General features: G+C 47.6%; 1 long non-coding RNA gene across 1 annotated transcript; it reads left to right on the top strand.

Annotated features, from left to right (window-relative positions):
• Window positions 1-1638: 1638 nt before the first annotated feature.
• LOC132659894 (uncharacterized) lies at window positions 1639-7686 on the top strand. The gene is made up of 3 exons (XR_009600905.1): window positions 1639-2101; window positions 2239-2371; window positions 4808-7686. It is a non-coding gene; the product is annotated as an uncharacterized LOC132659894 (long non-coding RNA).
• Window positions 7687-16773: the final 9087 nt, after the last annotated feature.

Genomic DNA, 16773 nt, shown 5'->3' with positions numbered 1-16773 from the left:
ATTAGTCAGGATAGTTAGGCGGTGCTGTGTTAAATAAACAACCTGAAAGCCTTAATGGCTTGTTTCTTGCCTATGTTATCTATTCACTGTGGTTCCGCCAGGTGTTCACTTTCCTTGGTTTGGTCCTTACTCAGGAACCTAGGCTGTGAGGCAATCGCTTTCTGGAAAAGAGAGTATTGGAGGATCATTTAATCAGCAAATAAATGTTCCAGCCTCAAATAATGTACAGTTCAGGACCAGAACTGGTCGTGTGGCCCCATCCAACCACAATGCAACCAGAAGATGTCATCCTTCCTTGAACCTGGAGGGCAAAAATCCAGAAATGTTTGGTGAACAGCACTAAGGAGGAGCACATAGCCAAGCTGCATTAAAGGACTGGGTCGCACACCGGGAAAAACAGGCTTCCTTTTCCCTCTCATTTTAGCTTTCAGATTCTTTCAAGGAGAAAGCCTCCGTTCAGCGCTAGTGTGTCACAGACACCTACCTGACACGTGTTAATCTCTCCTTCTCATCATTTGAGAGCAACTCTCAGGCTCAGATCTTTGGACTGCAACAGTATTTAGTTAGACTTTCCTCACATTATTTGCTTTTCTTAATATTTAATTTATTTATTTAAGCTGTGTCGAGTGCAGCGCATGGGATCTTTAGTTGCGGCATGTGGACTCTTAGTTGCGGTATGCGGGATCTAGTTCCCTGACCAGGGATCTAACCCAGGCCCCCTGCACTGGGTGTGCAGAGTCTTAGCCACTAGACCACCAGGGAAGTCCCCACATATTATTCAATTTTTGTTGCATTTATTTTTCTTTATTTATTTATTTTAATTTCTGGCCATGCCACAGAGCATGTAGAATCCTAGTTCCCTGACCAGGGATAGAACCCATGCCCCTGCAATGGAAGCATGGAGTTTTAGCCACTGGGGCCAGGGAAGGCTCTCATTGCATTTTTTACCTTTGCCTGAGATGGGTTTTTCATTAATAGTAGTAATAAGAAGTTTCCTTGGAGAAAAAAAGATTAATTTAAGTAAATAAAACAAGACCAGGAAAAAAAGAAAGAAAAAAAAAACAATCCCAGAGGGAGCTTTAGAGTCAGAAGGCCTAGATTCAGATCCAGATTCCTCCACTTAACAGTTCCTTGACATCAGGCATGTAATGGGATCCCTCTAAGGCTCGGTTTCCCCATCTGCAAAATGTCAGCAATAGGAGACACCACGTCACAGGGCTGTTGGGAAATGTTGGTCAAGCTCTTATTACAATGCAGGCCCATAATAAGTTCTCGACATGAGCAATTATGATCCAGCTGAGTGGCCTCAGCTTCCCTGTCTTTAAAGTGGGTTCAGGGGAGTATCTACAGCAGGCTGTCATCCCTGCTAAGGACAGTCACATAGATGCCAGTGAGACTCAACGCAGCAGGCGAGTCTGGCAGCCCCCTCCCCTCTCTAGCCTGCGTCCCTCCCTGCAGGTGTTGTGCTGGGCCTCTGGCTGACAGCTGTGTTTTCTCTGCTCGGCGAAGGTCTTAACCATAAACAGCAGAAATCCAGTGACCTCCAGCCCCTGGAAAGCCTCATTCCAGGGGCCTGTTCAAGAAAAGCCTCCTTGTGTCTGGGGTAGGGGTGGTTCTGCATTCCTCAGGCCCAACCATTCGGGCAGATCTGCTCCAGGAATGCAGCTGCTGGGCCCAGGCGGCCCCCTCCCCCGCCAGAAATAGTCAGCGCTGGGCAGCTTTGCTGTGGTCTCCCTGCTCCAGAGAGGCCCTGGCTGGTGCTGGGAGGGCTGAGGGTCACAGCATCCTGGACAGGACACAGGCTGTCCCCTGGGGAAAAAGGACAAGCCTTCCCAGCTGAGTTCTGATTCAGGCATTCAGGAGTCTTGCCCTGGAACCCTAGCCCACAGTCATCGAATTGCGTTTAGAAAGAAAAGAACATGTTTTAACACAGCGTGAAAGGTCCTGCCACGCTGGCAGCTTCATCCACCTCCTTGCCCTTCCTGCCCCAGCAGACCTTCACCGGGTGCTGGGGCTCACCCTTGCCTTCGCCCTGGTGGAAGCGCTCCCCCTCCTACCTCTTGAAAAAGCTGGCCCCTCACAGTTCAACCTTCTCATCTAGGTAAACGTCACCCCCTTAGAGAGGTCGCCCCTGGTCACTCCATCTAAGTGGCCTCCCTAAATCACCCTCAACCATATCTATCACTTTCTTATTTATTATCTGTTTGCCTACTTACGATGTCACTTTTCCCCCATTAGAATGTAAGTTCCATGATGGTGGGGACCATGCCTACTGTCAACATCTGCGTTTTCTTTGTTCAGCCAAGGTCTCAACCATGAACATCAGCAACAAGATGACTTCTAGTCTCTGGAAAGCCCTGTTCTCAGCTCTGTAAGTATTCAATAAATATTGGTTATGTGAATGGGTGAATGAATAAAAGAAGAATGCCAGAAAACAGTTTGGATAATATTTGCAATCCTTTTAATAATAGCATTCAGTTCCTAAGTGCTTTCTCTCTGCCCTGCACTGCGTTGAGTGCATTATATACAGTATTTCATTTAGTCTTGTTGCAGCTCTATGAGGTGGGGACTGGTCTTCCCATTTTCAGAGGCCCAGAGAGGTTAAGGGACTTGCCTGGGTCACATGTGAAAAAGAGGCAGAATTGCAGCTCCAGCTGCAAACCGGGTTTGTCTAATGACAAATTCTGTGCTCTTAACATCCCTCACTCCCCCTGCACCCAGAGGTGGGGAGTGACCTGACCAAAGAGGAGTGGAGGGGGTGTCAGAGAATCTTCTCACTGCCTCCCACTTCGTGTCCCAGCCAGGCCCCTTCCCTGAGAGCACACAGGGTCAGTGTCTAGCTTCCGGGCAGCACCGAGGCAGCTGAGGTTTCTCTGAGTCATCCGAATCCCTGAGGCCCCCCTACAGGTCAGCTCCCAGGCCGTCAGGCTGTGACCCAAGGCCACTCACCCAGCTAGCTCTCACACCCGGGCTAGCCAGAGGATGCGCGAGGCTCGCCCCGAGTTACAGGGGAGGGCCTGTGGCTGTGCTGCCGTGCGCTCAGCCCTGAAGAATGCTGCTGACTCATGGCCGGCGGGCTGGCCGCTGTGACTCAGGGGCGGTACAGGCATGGCTCCAAGAGGAGGAGGCAGGGTCTCCAGGTGGAGTGCACGCCAAGCCCCAGTCCCGGGACTGACATGCCATGAGGGCTATTAGCCTGATACCCTCCAGTTCCGTGACCTCAGACAGCCCTAGCCTCAGTGGGCCTTGAACTTCCTTGTCTGTGCAAAAAGCAAAGCATGATCCATGTCCCGTGGTCATCTGCCGTGAAGATAATGAAAGTGCATGAGAGCCAGGTGATGTGGGGCCTTGAGTGTCGGTGTGAGGAGGCTGGACAGGACTGGACAGAGGCCAGAACCCTGAGCTGGGAGCTGGGAGTCCTGGACTTGTTGGCCTCTTCACACCAACTCATTGCATGACCTTGGTAAAATTGCCTCCCCGCTCTGTCTCCCTCATCAAAGGCCTGCTTCTAGTGGGCAGAGTGGATGGTCACGGACTTGAATTTGTCCATACGGTTCCCTCTGCTGAGAAAGCCCTGGCTGCTGTGTCTGCCTCCTGATCATTCAACGGCCTGTTCAAATGCCACTTCATCAAAGGAGCCTTTCAGAAACCCACGCAAAAGTCATGGCTCACAGATATTAAAATGATGGGAAATGATGGCATGAATCTACATTTGATGACATTTTTTAAAGTCCAAAATAGATTAAGTGAAAAAAAAACAGGAGACAGAATAAAAAGCATTAAAGGCATTTTTATCTATATATGTGTGTTTATAGCTAGAAATGCATTAAAAAAAGGTCTGGAGGATATCTATATTTATACATATTTATCTATATGTATATATATAAAATGTTAACCGTGATAATCTCTGAGTCATGACAATTATGGTGATATTTATTTTTTCTTAATATTTTTCAGGGTTTTCTAAAGTATATGCAACGAGCATGTTACTTTTATAAACAGACTTTAAGCTTCTCTCCAATTCTCTTTTAGCACTAGTCTTTAAAGGTTCTTTTATTTATTAAACTAAAGTATCATTTTCTCAGAAGAGCACCCTGCCACCCACCTCTTCAGGAAGTGTAACTTCTCCAGACTGCAACCATGTGACAAGCAATGGGAGTTGTCCTCTTTCTGCAGATCTATCCCTAGTCCCTGTTGATTGGCCAGGGTGGGCACCTATTCCAAGCTAAGCCAATCAGAGCTCTTCTCTGGGACTTTTAAATTTCACTGTGGTAAAATTATAAGAGTTAACAATTCAATTCATTGTTGTACAACCACCACCTCTATCTACCCAAAACCCTTTTATCACAGCCAAAGGAAACCCTATACCAGTTAAGCAATTACTTCTGATTTCCCCCTTCCAATTCCCCTAACAACCACTAATCTACATTCTGTCTATGGATTCACCTCTTGTAGATATTTCACATAGATGGAGTCATATAATATGTGAAATTTTGTGTCTGGATTCTTTCACTTGGCATATTAGTTTTGAGGTTCATCCACATTGTACCATGTATCAGAACTCCCTTCCTTTTAACAGCTGAGTACTATTTCATTGTACGTATTTACTACAATTTGTTTATCCATTCATCCCTTGAAGGCTATTTGGGCTGTTTCCACCTTTTGGCTACTGTGAATAGTGCTGCTATGAATATTTATGTACAAATGTATGTTTGAGTTCCTGTTTTTAGGTTTTTTTTGAGTATATAACTAGGAATGAGATGGCTAGGTCATATGGTAATTCTGTTTAACTTTTTGATTTCCACAGTGGCTGAACCATTTTACACTCCCATCCATGACATAGCCACAAAGTCTCCAGGATGTTTTTAACTTGAACCAAGAAAGAGCAGCTCTGAGTCTCTTCCTGATGAGTCTGGGGATATGAAAATGACACCCACGGAAGGGGAAAGGTAGAAGATGGAAAGACTGCAAGTCATCCCCAAAGCTTCCTTCTGTCCCACCTCCATTCTCACGGTTACACAAGCCTTGCCTGCACTGGCAGGTTGGGTTTCTGTGCCCTCAAATGTCCTGACGGATCCCCTCTTCTCAGTGCTGCGTTCAGAATCTTGATGAGACATCAAGGCCCAGACCCTGGGGCTGAGGGTGCCCCAGACCTAGCCCTCTACACGGGGAGACACTACATACCACCTGAACCCTGAAGCCAAACGGCACAACCAAAGCCTCCTGCTGCTCCCCAGGTCTTCAGCCAGGAGCCCAGACAGACCCTAAGGAAACGTGACCCTGGCTAGTCCCATAACGAGAGTCAGCGAAGAAGGCTGGTGGTAAGGGCGGGTGGGAGGTGGATTAGAGGGGAGAAGCGGGCAGCGGTTCTCCTGAGGACACTGAGAAGCTGGGAAAACTGAAGGCAGGCTGGAGGCCAGACCGGGGGGGGGGGGGCGGGTATGGGATGGGGGCGGTAGGAGGAGGGAAAGGTGGAAAGAAAAACCCAGAATTGCCAATGTTTAGATGGCCTTTCACAGGGTAATTGAGACAGTGGGTCCATGGCCAAAGATGAAGGTAATGCTCCTTCAGGTTCTAAGAGTAATAACTCTGATTTTGTTTTTTGGGTGGGGAAAAAGGATGAAGAGTGATGGGGAAAGGTGGTTTCGGAGGTAGGCTCCATGCCATTCAGACCCCTTCATTCTCCAGAGTCTCAAATCTGTGATCTGGAAACAGAACCCACCTGCTTGCTTTTCTAAATAGGATCTGGGAAACACACACTGGCCCCAGGAAGAGGGCCTCTGAGGTATGTCCTAGTTGTGGACAATGGGAAAATGTTCTGGATGGCTTGAGTGGTGTAGTATTTAGGGGATGAGGGCTGGCCACAGGGGCAATCTTAGGTAAACTTAGGAAATTACTTAGGTAATCTTAGGAAAATGACTTTGTCACCGTTTTCTATAGAGAAAATGGAAAGGTAATCACTCTTTCCTCTTTCATGGTTAGTTGCATTTTTCTTTCTGCTTCTTTTTAAATATTTACTTATTTGGCTGTGTTGGGTCCTGGTTTCGTCATGTGGGATCTTTCATTGCTCTTTGTTTTCCACAGTTGCTGCACTGTTTTACATTCCCATTCATAATATAGCCACGAAGTCTCCAAAACTTTTTAACTTGAACCAAGAAAGAGTGGCTCTGTAATTCTGGCTCAGTAATTGTGCCACGTGGGCTTAGTTGCCCCTTGGCCTGTGGGATCTTAATTCTCCACCAGGGATCAAACCTGCATCTCCTGCAGTGGAAGGTGAATTCTTAACCACTGGATCACCAGGGAAGTCCCCCGTACTTTTTAATTTCTGATCGTTGGAATGCATAAAACACAGGACTTCACACAGGATGGACTCACTGATTGTGGTACTGCTCCAGGTTGGTGGCCTAGAGACACAGGTCTTCTGTCCAATCCTATTCCATGGGTGTCTTAGTTCACGTGACACATGGGCTGCCATAACAGAGCGCCACAAGCTGGGTGGCTTAAATGCCGGAAGTGTGTTACTGCCTCCCGTTTCTGGAGGCCAGAAGTCCGAATCAAGGTGTCATCAGGGCTGGTCCTGCTGAGGGCCGTGAAGGAGAGTCTGCCCCGGCCTCCTCCTTGGCCCCTGGCGCTCTGCTGACGATCTTCCGTATGCGCTGTCCTGCAGATGCTTCGCTCCATCTCTGCCTTCATCTTTCCACGGGGTCTTCCCTTTGCTTGTGTCTGTATCCAACTTCCCCTTTGTGTAAGAACACTGGTCATGCTGGGGTAGGTCCCAGCCTACTGACCTAATTTTAACTTGAGAACCCCTATAAACACCCCTTTTCCAAACTAGGTGACATTCTGAGGTACTGGGGGTTAGGGCTTCAACATGTCCTTTTGGAGGGACACCACTCGACTCACTGACAACAGGATAATCATCAAAAGGAAATAAAAGGTCCATCCACATCTCTGCAAATGGCACAATTTCATTCCTTTTTATTCATGGCTGAGTAAAATTCCATTGTATGTATGCGCCACATCGTCCTCACCCGTTCCTCTGTTCATGGACTTTTAGGTTGCTTTCATGTCCTTGCTGTTGTAAACAAGGCTGCAATAAACACTGGGGTGCATGTCTTTTGGAATTATGGTTTTCTCTGGGTGTATGCCCTGGAGAAGGCAATGGCACCCCACTCCAGTGCTCTTGCCTGGAAAATCCCATGGACCAAGGAGCCTGGTGGGCTGCAGTCCATGGGGTCGCTAAGAGTCGGACACGACTGAGCGACTTCACTTTCACGCATTGGAGAAGGAAACGGCAACCCACTCCAGTGTTCTTGCCTGGAGAATCCCAGGGACGGGGGAGCCTGGTGGGCTGCCGTCCATGGGGTCGCACAGAGTCAGACACAACTGAAGCGACTTAGTAGCAGCAGCAGCTGGGTGTATGCCCAGGAGTGGGATTGCTGGGTCATATGGCAGTTCTAGTTTTCACTCTTTAAGGAACATCCATACTGTTCTTCATATGAGAACCTGCTGTATTAGCACAGGGAACTCTGCTCAGTGTCCCGTGGTGGCCTAAATGGGAAAGAAATCCAAAACAAGAGGAAATGTGTATGCCTATTGCTAACTCACTTTGCTGTACAGCGGAAACTGACACAATCTTGTAAAACAACTATGCTCCAATAAAATTTTTTTAAAAAGGAAATAAAAGTTTATGGTACATTTCTAATTGTATAAACTGTATGACAAAGAATATTCCTGACAAGAAATAATTTCCATTGTGTCTAAGTATCTCTGAGCACTAAATCCTCTGTTTACAATTGGCCAGGCAGGCCTGGTAATTGGAAGAATTTTCCATAGCCTAGTTTCTGGCCCTTTAGATTTCAAACTGTTTCTCTTCTCTAAGACATACTTTTGTGGCCAGATATGGGGGGACACGTTCACATCACTGTGTGAGTTCTGAGCCTGTACATCTGGACAGGTGAATGGCCTCCATGGACAGAAAGAGGGTCCCAAAGATATTTCAATACACAGCTGACTTACCTGTACATGGAACCTACACAGTCACTTGACGCAGACTAAATATTTCCCCAATTCACCTTCCCTTTAGCCAGACCCCAAAATGCCACGGCCATCCTGACACAAGGAAAATATGACAGTGAGGAAGGAGGTCAGAGTGGAGTCAGTGATCTCAGCCCACTGCAGTTAAAATGACTTGTGCAAATTTCACGGAAGCACATGACCATGTGAACACACGGCCAGGGCCCCTCCTGGGGATTAGGGAAGGGCTCATGCCAGCAAGGGATCCTGAAGCTTATGCTGTACTAGTTTTATGGTCCATCTGCCTCAGAACAGGCGCTCTCTCAGTCTTAAAAAACCCCCACAAACATTCATCTGAGAAAAACTTATTCACCTACTGTGTGCCAGACCCCATGTCAGACACAGATGAGCCAGAGACAGATAAAACAAACTGAGTGTAAATTAAGCAACGAGACATCGAAGCCTCCCCAAGGGGCCCAGCCCTGGAGAGACTGGGTTTTCCCAGGCGTGAGTCATCAAATAAAGTAGAAAAACTAGCCTCAGCTTCGGCTGGAAAGCAGCGCCCTTCCCTTTGAAAAGTGTGGTGAAAACTCCTGGGAGAAGAAACCTTCTCCCAGATTTATCCTACCAAGATAATCTTGATGCTGGAGCACCTTTAACAATCAGAGTTCCAGCTCAAAAGGAGAGGTTATCCATTATACCAAGAGCGTGGGAGTCAAATCCTCCCAACTCAGACCTCAGAGCCACACTACTCCCAGAAAACTGTCCCCTGCCTGGATCTCTGAACACAGGGGACTAGAACTTCAGCCTCTACATTCAACTTAAGGTCCGGCCCAGAACCTTCCTGCTTTGACCCAGGATGAGCAGAAAGTCATGACTTCCTAAACCAGTCCTGCTGATAACTGACAGGTCCCAGCTGCCTGCCTCAGCCCCTGCCCAGCTTCACCCAAGGACCCTGATCCCCTAAATCACTGTGAACAGCACATACTTTGGGGCATCCCCCTCTCTGAGCCTCAGTCATATGTGAAGTGGGAAGGCAGTACACTATTTACTCCCAGAGGGCCAGGTCATTTGTCCTGTCCACCCCTGTAGCCTCAGGCCAACAGAGTGAAGGGCACACAGTTGGTGCTCAATAAGTGTTCAAGTGAATGAATGGGATGAAGAGATCCTTGACTTCTGTGTGGAGGAGCAGTAGCTGGTACTTGTTCAGATGCAAGTGACAGACATCAACGCAAACTGGCACCAGGAAGACCGTATGGGTTCACATCACTCACGCCCAAGGGTGGTTCTGGCTTCAGGATTCAGATGCTCAGATGCTGTTACTATGGATCTGTCTGCCTCTGCGCTTTGCTTTCCTCTCTGTTAGGGTTAGCCCCAGGCAGGTCCAGGCTTACAGTCCAGTAGAAAAGAGACTATCTTACCAAAAATTCAAATGAAAATCTAAGAATCAAGTCTCGCTGGACAGACTTGGATCCCTTGTCCATCCCTGTGGCAGGGGGACATCTGATGCTCTGATTATCCAAGCCTGCCCCTGGAGTTTACCCACCAGTGGGGAAGAGTAGTTCTTTTTTTTTAACTTACAAATATTTGCAGAGGGGGAAGAGATGCTATGTAGGGTCTTAGTCGCCACACGTGGGATCTTCATTGTGGTGCATGGGCTTCTTTCCAGTTGTGGCCCCGGGGCTTTAGAGCCCACGGGCTCTGTAGTTATGGCAACTAAGTACGGGCTTGTTTGTCCCATGGCATGTGGGATCTTAGGTCCTCGATCAGAGATTGAACCTGAGTCCCCTGCACTGGAAGAAAGATTCTTAACCACTGGACCACCAAGGAAATACTCTTTTTTAAAAAAAAATAAATAATTTTTCTTTTTTGGGAAGCATTTGTGCAAAGGAAAATCTGGGTTCTGGCTCCAGGAGAGGGGAAAATGGCTCCAAGGCAGCCAGCACGTGCCCACCATAGAACTCGACTGATGTCTGAACATTTGGGCAACTCTTTCCCTCTCTGAGCCTCAGTCTTTTTGTGTGTCCTTCCTAGTGCTTTTGTGGGGTCCAAATGAGACCACAAAAATAATAATAGCTAACATTTATTGAGGCATCACTAGGCCCTGTGCTAAGTAAACCTTTTACACGTTTACTTTAATATTTGCAACAATCCATTTTACTGATAGTTGAAAGCTGTTCCAAGGCTTGTATGCTGTCACACAGCTAGCTAGCAAGGGTGGGGCTGGGGTTTAAAGCAGTGCCCTCAAGCATGAAGCTATATATAAACTGTAAATAATTTTACAAGCATAAGGGATTATTAGTAATGGCCTGTACTGTTAATAATAGTAATTTTTAAAAAACCCTGAAAGGGAAATTCAAATAAATTCAAACAAATGTTTGTTTAGCACCTACTATGGGCTGATCACTCACCAGGGGCTCAGAAGGAGACACATAAATAACTGTGAAACAGGCAGGCTGTGATCTAATAAAGCCATAAACACGCCCCAGGGGAGTGTGGGGAGCAAGAGATTGACTCCACATGGGGAAGGGAGGGGTGTGGGGATCTGGAAAGGTCTCTTAGAAGAGGTGGGATTTGAAGCTGAGCTTTAAAGATGAAAGGACTCCAACAAAGGGAGGAAAGAGAAAATCAACTTTATAAGGGACCTGGAAGGATCTGAAGACCCAAAGCAGAGTTCCTGGATAAGAGTTAAGCATTTCTTTGCAAAATAACTTCACACCAGCAGGAGCTTCAAAAAGTGATTGACTAAGTAGAGCGCAGCAGTTGCCATGGGAACAGAGGCAAACCTTGTCCCTGTCATTAGTGCGCATTCTTGCCTTAGAGCTGTCTAGCCAAGGCCAGGAGGCAGCGGGGGCTGTGCTGTGCTGTCCCCGAAAAGAAAAAGCCCAGCAAGATTGCTGCCCTGAGAGGCTGGCTCTTGTTTCACAGGGAAGCGGAGCTGACAGGTGACATCTGGGTCTGAGAAGACAGACAGCCAGGGGAAGCCTGTGCCTTGAAGGGCTTTGGGGCATCCTGAAGCTACTGGAGCTGGCAGCGGGGCCTCAAAGACAGGGCTTTGAGGGCAGGGAACAGGCTTGAGAGCAGGCTTGCCGGGTGGTTCCCTTCCCCTTCGAGGCCTGAGGGGTGAAAAACTTCAGGAGCCAGACCCACCTAGGATGCTGGTGTGAGGGAGCCTCCTAGAGTATGTATCTGTGACATTTCCAGGCCCATTCAGACCTCCCAGAGCCCTTGGGGCCACCAGAGCATTCCAGTACACTGGGAGAGCTGGCGTTTGACCACTCACGTGCAAAGGGGAAAATGGTAGTGAAGACACTATAGATGGACCTGGTGTCTTTAACGGGAGGGAGAATGGACAGCAGTCATTAGATTTTAGACCTAGCTTCAAATCCTGACACTTCCCAGCTGTGTGACCCTGAGCAAAAGACTTGTGCTGTGCTGTGCTTAGTCCCTCAGTCATGTCCGGCTCTTTGTGACACCATGGATGGTAGCCCGCCAGGCTCTTCCATCCATGGGATTCTCCAGGCAAGAATACCGGAGTGGGTTGCCATGCCCTCCTCCAGGGGATCTTCCCAACCCGGGGATAGAACCCAGGTTTCCTGCATTGCAGGAGAATTCTTTACTATCTGAGCCACTCTTTCTTTACTTCTCAAGTTTCTCAATCTGTAAGATGATGGTAATAATTTTACCTACATCATAAGACTGCATGGAAAAATCTCCTGGAGAAGGAAATGGCAACCCACTCCAGTATTCTTGCCTGGAAAATCCCATGGATGGAGGAATCTGGTAGGCTATAGTCCATGGGATCGCAAAGAGTCGGACACGACTGAGCGACTTCACTTCACTTCACTTAGGACTGCATGAGATAATGGATGTAAAGTGTCATGCATGGTACCAGGCACATAGTAGATGTTTAATAAACACAAGATATTATTATTCTAACTTCTGAACTTCAAACTGGGAATCATTTAGGGATTTCCCCCCCACCCCAGGCAGAGTCTCCTTATACATTTGGGCTAAAGGCCAGTTTCTCCAAGTAGTACAATAGATGATGACAACTGAAATATGGTGATGGTACTCATTTACCTTCCATGTATCCAGTGACTATGATGTAGGGGGAGATCAAAGTTCTCCCCCTAAGTGCTGGACCGAGGGAGCTGGATTCTTTTCTTTTTACTGCAGTCAGTGGATAGCCATTGAATGTTTTGGAGGAGAGGAATGACTTGACTTAGAGGGAATGTGGATTTTTGTCCCTGAGGCTGTACACTTGTAGGAATAGACTCTAAATATAATGACAATAGAATCTAAGTATAGTAACAATAATAACAATAGCCATCCATTCTCGAGAGCTTATTATGCACCAGGCACTGTGCTAAGAGTTTCGCTTGCCTTGTCTGTTATAGTCCTGACAATAGCCTTCTGAGCTGGGTACTATTATTATTTCCATTTTACACATAAGTAAACTGGGGTGCTGAGAGGTTAACTCAGATAACTAAGTCACACAGCTAGCAAATGGAAGGGATGGGCTGGAACACAGGCAGTCTGGCTCTGGCATCTTACCTTTAACCCGAATGCTCTTGCCTTTCCTGAACCTGCAAGGAACGTGGAGCCCTGGGCTGGGAGGAGGGGGTGGCAGTGCTGGTGGGCAGCCTGGCATCCTCTGTTTCAGGAACCCCCCAATTTGACCGGGTTTCAGTGGCCCCCACGCTCTATCTGATTGTCTGAGACTTCGCCTCTTTCTTGGAAAGTCCCATCTGGTGTGTGCATATGTGTGTGCACGTGTGCATATCTGTGTGTGTATGTGAGAGAAAGAGAAACTTCAGCTGATCAGTGAAGACAGAAGCCTCTGGACATCAAAGTGAGAGGAACCCCAGATAGATAGATGGACGGGTGGGCTGGAGGCAGTCCTGGCACCCGTTAGACTAACTTCTCCCCAGGCTGGCGGATGCCATGGCGGGAACTTCTGAGAAGGCGGAGAACAAGTCCTTTCATATGGCCTCCCTTTGAGCTGGCCTCGAGGTGGGGCCGGGGTCGGGGGGGTGGAGGGTGGGGAGTGTGCGGAGAGGCAAGGCCACAGTCGGGCTGGGCAAACAGATTGGGCAGCAACTGTGAGCACAGAGCGCCCATTGTGTACCCAGAGCTCTGCTTTCAATAATCTGCTCGGAAGAATGTTTCATTGAGCGCCAGAGAAAGGAGCCATTGAAATGCCCCAGGCTGGGGCCCTGTGAAGGGTTAAAAGCAAGGGGCTTTGGGTGCATGGGCTCTTGCCACTCCAGGTTCAGATGTCTAACACAGGATCTTGACAGGCAAGGGGCGCTCAGCTAGACCACCAGGAGGTCCTGGAAGCAGGAGTTGGGGGGATGTATCTCCCCCGGAAATGCTAAAGGGGGTGCCCCAGCATGAAGGAGGAAAGCACTTTTCCTCCCAGAACCATTTTGCCCCAGCACAGTAATATCCAGCAAGAACTGGGCCTCAGCTGCCCCTCAGCCTGCCCACCAGGGAGACTGGCTCACGTGGGCAGGCTAGTCTTTACCTGAACTCCTTACACACGCTTCACTGGGGCCCTGGCAATACATTTTCCTATGGTAGCCAGCTTGGCTTTCTTAGACACCTCTGACCTCACCATTAACACAAATGAATTATGGTTAATGATGCACTAGTTGACAGCATAGGGGTTAAAGCAAGAACCAGTGGTCACTGAACAATGCAAACTATCAGAAACAGCCCCTGGAGTGGAATTCCGTGCTCCCACCGGCTTCTTGGACGAGTACCATGCACCCTCTCAAGCTGCAGAGGCTTATGGGGCTTGACGTGCAGGGATCATAATGCTGGCATCTGAGAGATGTGAGGAGGAGGCAGGAGGCGGATGAGCTATACTGGCCCCTGGTTGCTGAGCCTGATCTCCAGTATCAGAGCTGTGCAGCACCCTCATCACCATGGAATTACTACAGAAGGCAGTGCCTCCTGAGCCTGCAACTTCCGGGAGGATCCTCTACAAGCTGAAGCTGAGCTTACACCATGAACTTGTCATAGTAACCATTCTGGATGGGAAAAAATAGTTGATGCCTTCCCTAGCTTTCTTAAAAAGAGGATCCTGAACAGGATTGACACTCTGGAGGACAACCCATCATTACTTCTGTGCTCAGCTGTGATTTGGTGATGCCCTTGATTCTGTTTGGGTGGATATGGCTCTTTGTTTCTGCATCAGATGGCTCCAAACTCTCAGGCTTGTGGAATTTATCAGGCTGATTTTATGTGTATTCCTTTATTTCTCCTTAATGTTTTCACTATGAAACTGTATTACTATGAAACAGGCAGGTGCCTCTTGCCGCCTTCTTATGTATTCCCTCCGAGCTGCTCCCAAAATACTTGGGCTGACAAATGAAATCATTAGCCTTGTAAGAATTGTGTGTGAAGTAAGAGTCAGCAGGCTTGGAGTGAGGAAGGCCTGGGGAGCTCTGCTCCAAGTTAAAGGATTGAACTCTGTGACATTTTTGTCTATCCAGAGGCCTTCTATGTTTTCTTTTGATCCTTGATTTGGTCCAGCATAGACAAACTGAGTTGCAGAGGATGACAGCATGCATAATCTGTGCATAAGATCTTTGCCAAGGTCAATTAAATCAGAAGGAAATAATATCTGTACTAAGGTAATTTTAGTTCAAAGATGGCTAAACATAACATACACACCTACACACATGCACACATCCCCCCTACAGTAATACACACACACACCTACGCACATACACACACCCCTCCACAAATGCACACACACATATACCACGCACAGCAATGAAAGACAAAGCCACAAAAAAAGACTGACCTGTTTTTCACCTTTATATCTTGACATCCTAAATTTTCTGGAGACAAAGAATTAGAAGTATAACAATTTCAAATTGGAAAGAACTCCTAAAGTCCTTCAGTTTTGGTCCCCATTTTAGTTCAGGAATCTTTCCTATTACCTCCTGGACAGATGGGCACCTTCCCCCCCTGTTGCCTGGTTCCAATAATGAGGAGCTCAGAGCTTTTTGAAGTCTGATTTTATCAATGGAAATCTCCGACACAAGTAACGCCACTACACGCCTGCCACATCTGATCTGCATTTCGTGTGCGGGTGTTAGGCTTCTGGTAGGGTTTTCATATAGCTGTCTTTTGGGGTTGATGGGGTAGGTGTGCTCCTATAGGAATAGGGGAGCAGATTTCCCCTGTGAATATTTCTGCTGTCAATCATCTTCTCAACTAGAAACTGCAAAGGCTGGTTTAGCTGGAGAGGGAATTTCTGTTTCTCTGAGCCTTACTTCTTGGGTCTGAACTTGAGACATCTTGGAGTTCCTGAGAGTCTACCTGGATGGGGGCAGCGCTGATGGACATTGTCCTAGGAAAGAGGGCAGGTAGGCGCATGGTAGAGAACACAAAGAGAAGAGTGAACCACCTTCTGAAAGCGACATGACCTGGATTCACATTACTCTGTGTATTAAGCTCCCCGCTTGTCATCTCTGAGCCTTTAGAAATGTCTAGTTTCAATGTTGCACCCTGACCCAGTTGTATAATGGCATTAAAGGAAGAGTTTGAGGGTCAGGGTTTATTTCTCTAGAATATCAGAGGCAAGGATGGAACCCTCTGAAGCCACTGTGGGTTCCAGTGATTACTAAGGGACTCTTAAATGTGAATATTGGGGAACAAGAGTCCACCCACTCCTCTTCACATGGTGATTCACCCATCACTGCCATCCTTTTATTAAGCAAGCTGCCAGATTTCCTACAAAAGTAATCCCTTAAATTGGCCTGAAATCTGTTTTCCAGTAACTTGCACCCACAGGACTCAATCTTTTCTCTCAGAAGCACAGATAACAATCATCAGAACCACTGACATTCATCGAGTGCTTACTGCGAGCTAAGCATTTACTAAGCACAGTGTTGTATTGCGTTTATATTATCATCCCATTTTACAGATGAAGAAATTGAGGCTGAGGGAGGCCAAGTAATTTGCCCAAGGCCTAACCCCAAATAAGTGACAGGATTTGAACTCAAGCAGCATGATATCAGAGTCCATGGTCTTGAACTCTCAGAAATTCTGCTTGTCTTGTCCCTATGGCAACCCCACAGAAATCTGCAGCCTGTGAGCTGGCCTCCGTGGATCTGTATCTTCAAGGTTGCATCCCCACCCCATCCCCCTTGCTGTTTCTCCTTGTGCCATTTCTCAGGAGGAACTTGGTCAGTTCAGGAACCAAGAACCCAGGTCTGGGACAGACAATGCAAAAAATGCAAAACCCAAGTCCATCTGACCTCCTGTGACCTGTCCCACTTTGACATCCTGGACAGCCTCAGGCCGAAGCCTCCGGAAACACCATTTTAGCAGCATTCCCCTCAGGACGCTGTATTTTTCCTGTCTGTCCTCAACATTTCTTCTGCCAGAACAACAGGCTCAGTTTTCCCTTCTGATAAATCTGGTCATCCTAAATATGGGGCTTTGAGCAAACAGGAGTGGCCAGCCCCACGCAGCCCTCATTTCGAAATGCAGATTCACTTTGGGCTGCTATTTTGGAGGTCTGGTTTCTTTCCCCACACACAGTGGTTTTAAAGAAAAGAGAAGGGATCACAGCAGAATATTGGCAGGGGAAAGATGCTGGGAGAGAAGACCCACCTGGGCAGTCTTTGTATGTCAAAGTTCCTAAAACACTGGCTCTTAGAGGAGCTCTGTGAAAAAGAGGGTCCTTGGTTACATAAGATTGGGAAAAACAGCTTTTGGAGATCAGCATATTAA

Source organism: Ovis aries, chromosome 5, assembly GCF_016772045.2.
Source record: "Ovis aries strain OAR_USU_Benz2616 breed Rambouillet chromosome 5, ARS-UI_Ramb_v3.0, whole genome shotgun sequence".
In the NCBI taxonomy this organism is placed as follows: Eukaryota; Metazoa; Chordata; class Mammalia; order Artiodactyla; family Bovidae; genus Ovis; species Ovis aries.
Note: the sequence above shows the minus strand (reverse complement) of the source record. Positions and strands in the feature narration are given on the sequence as shown.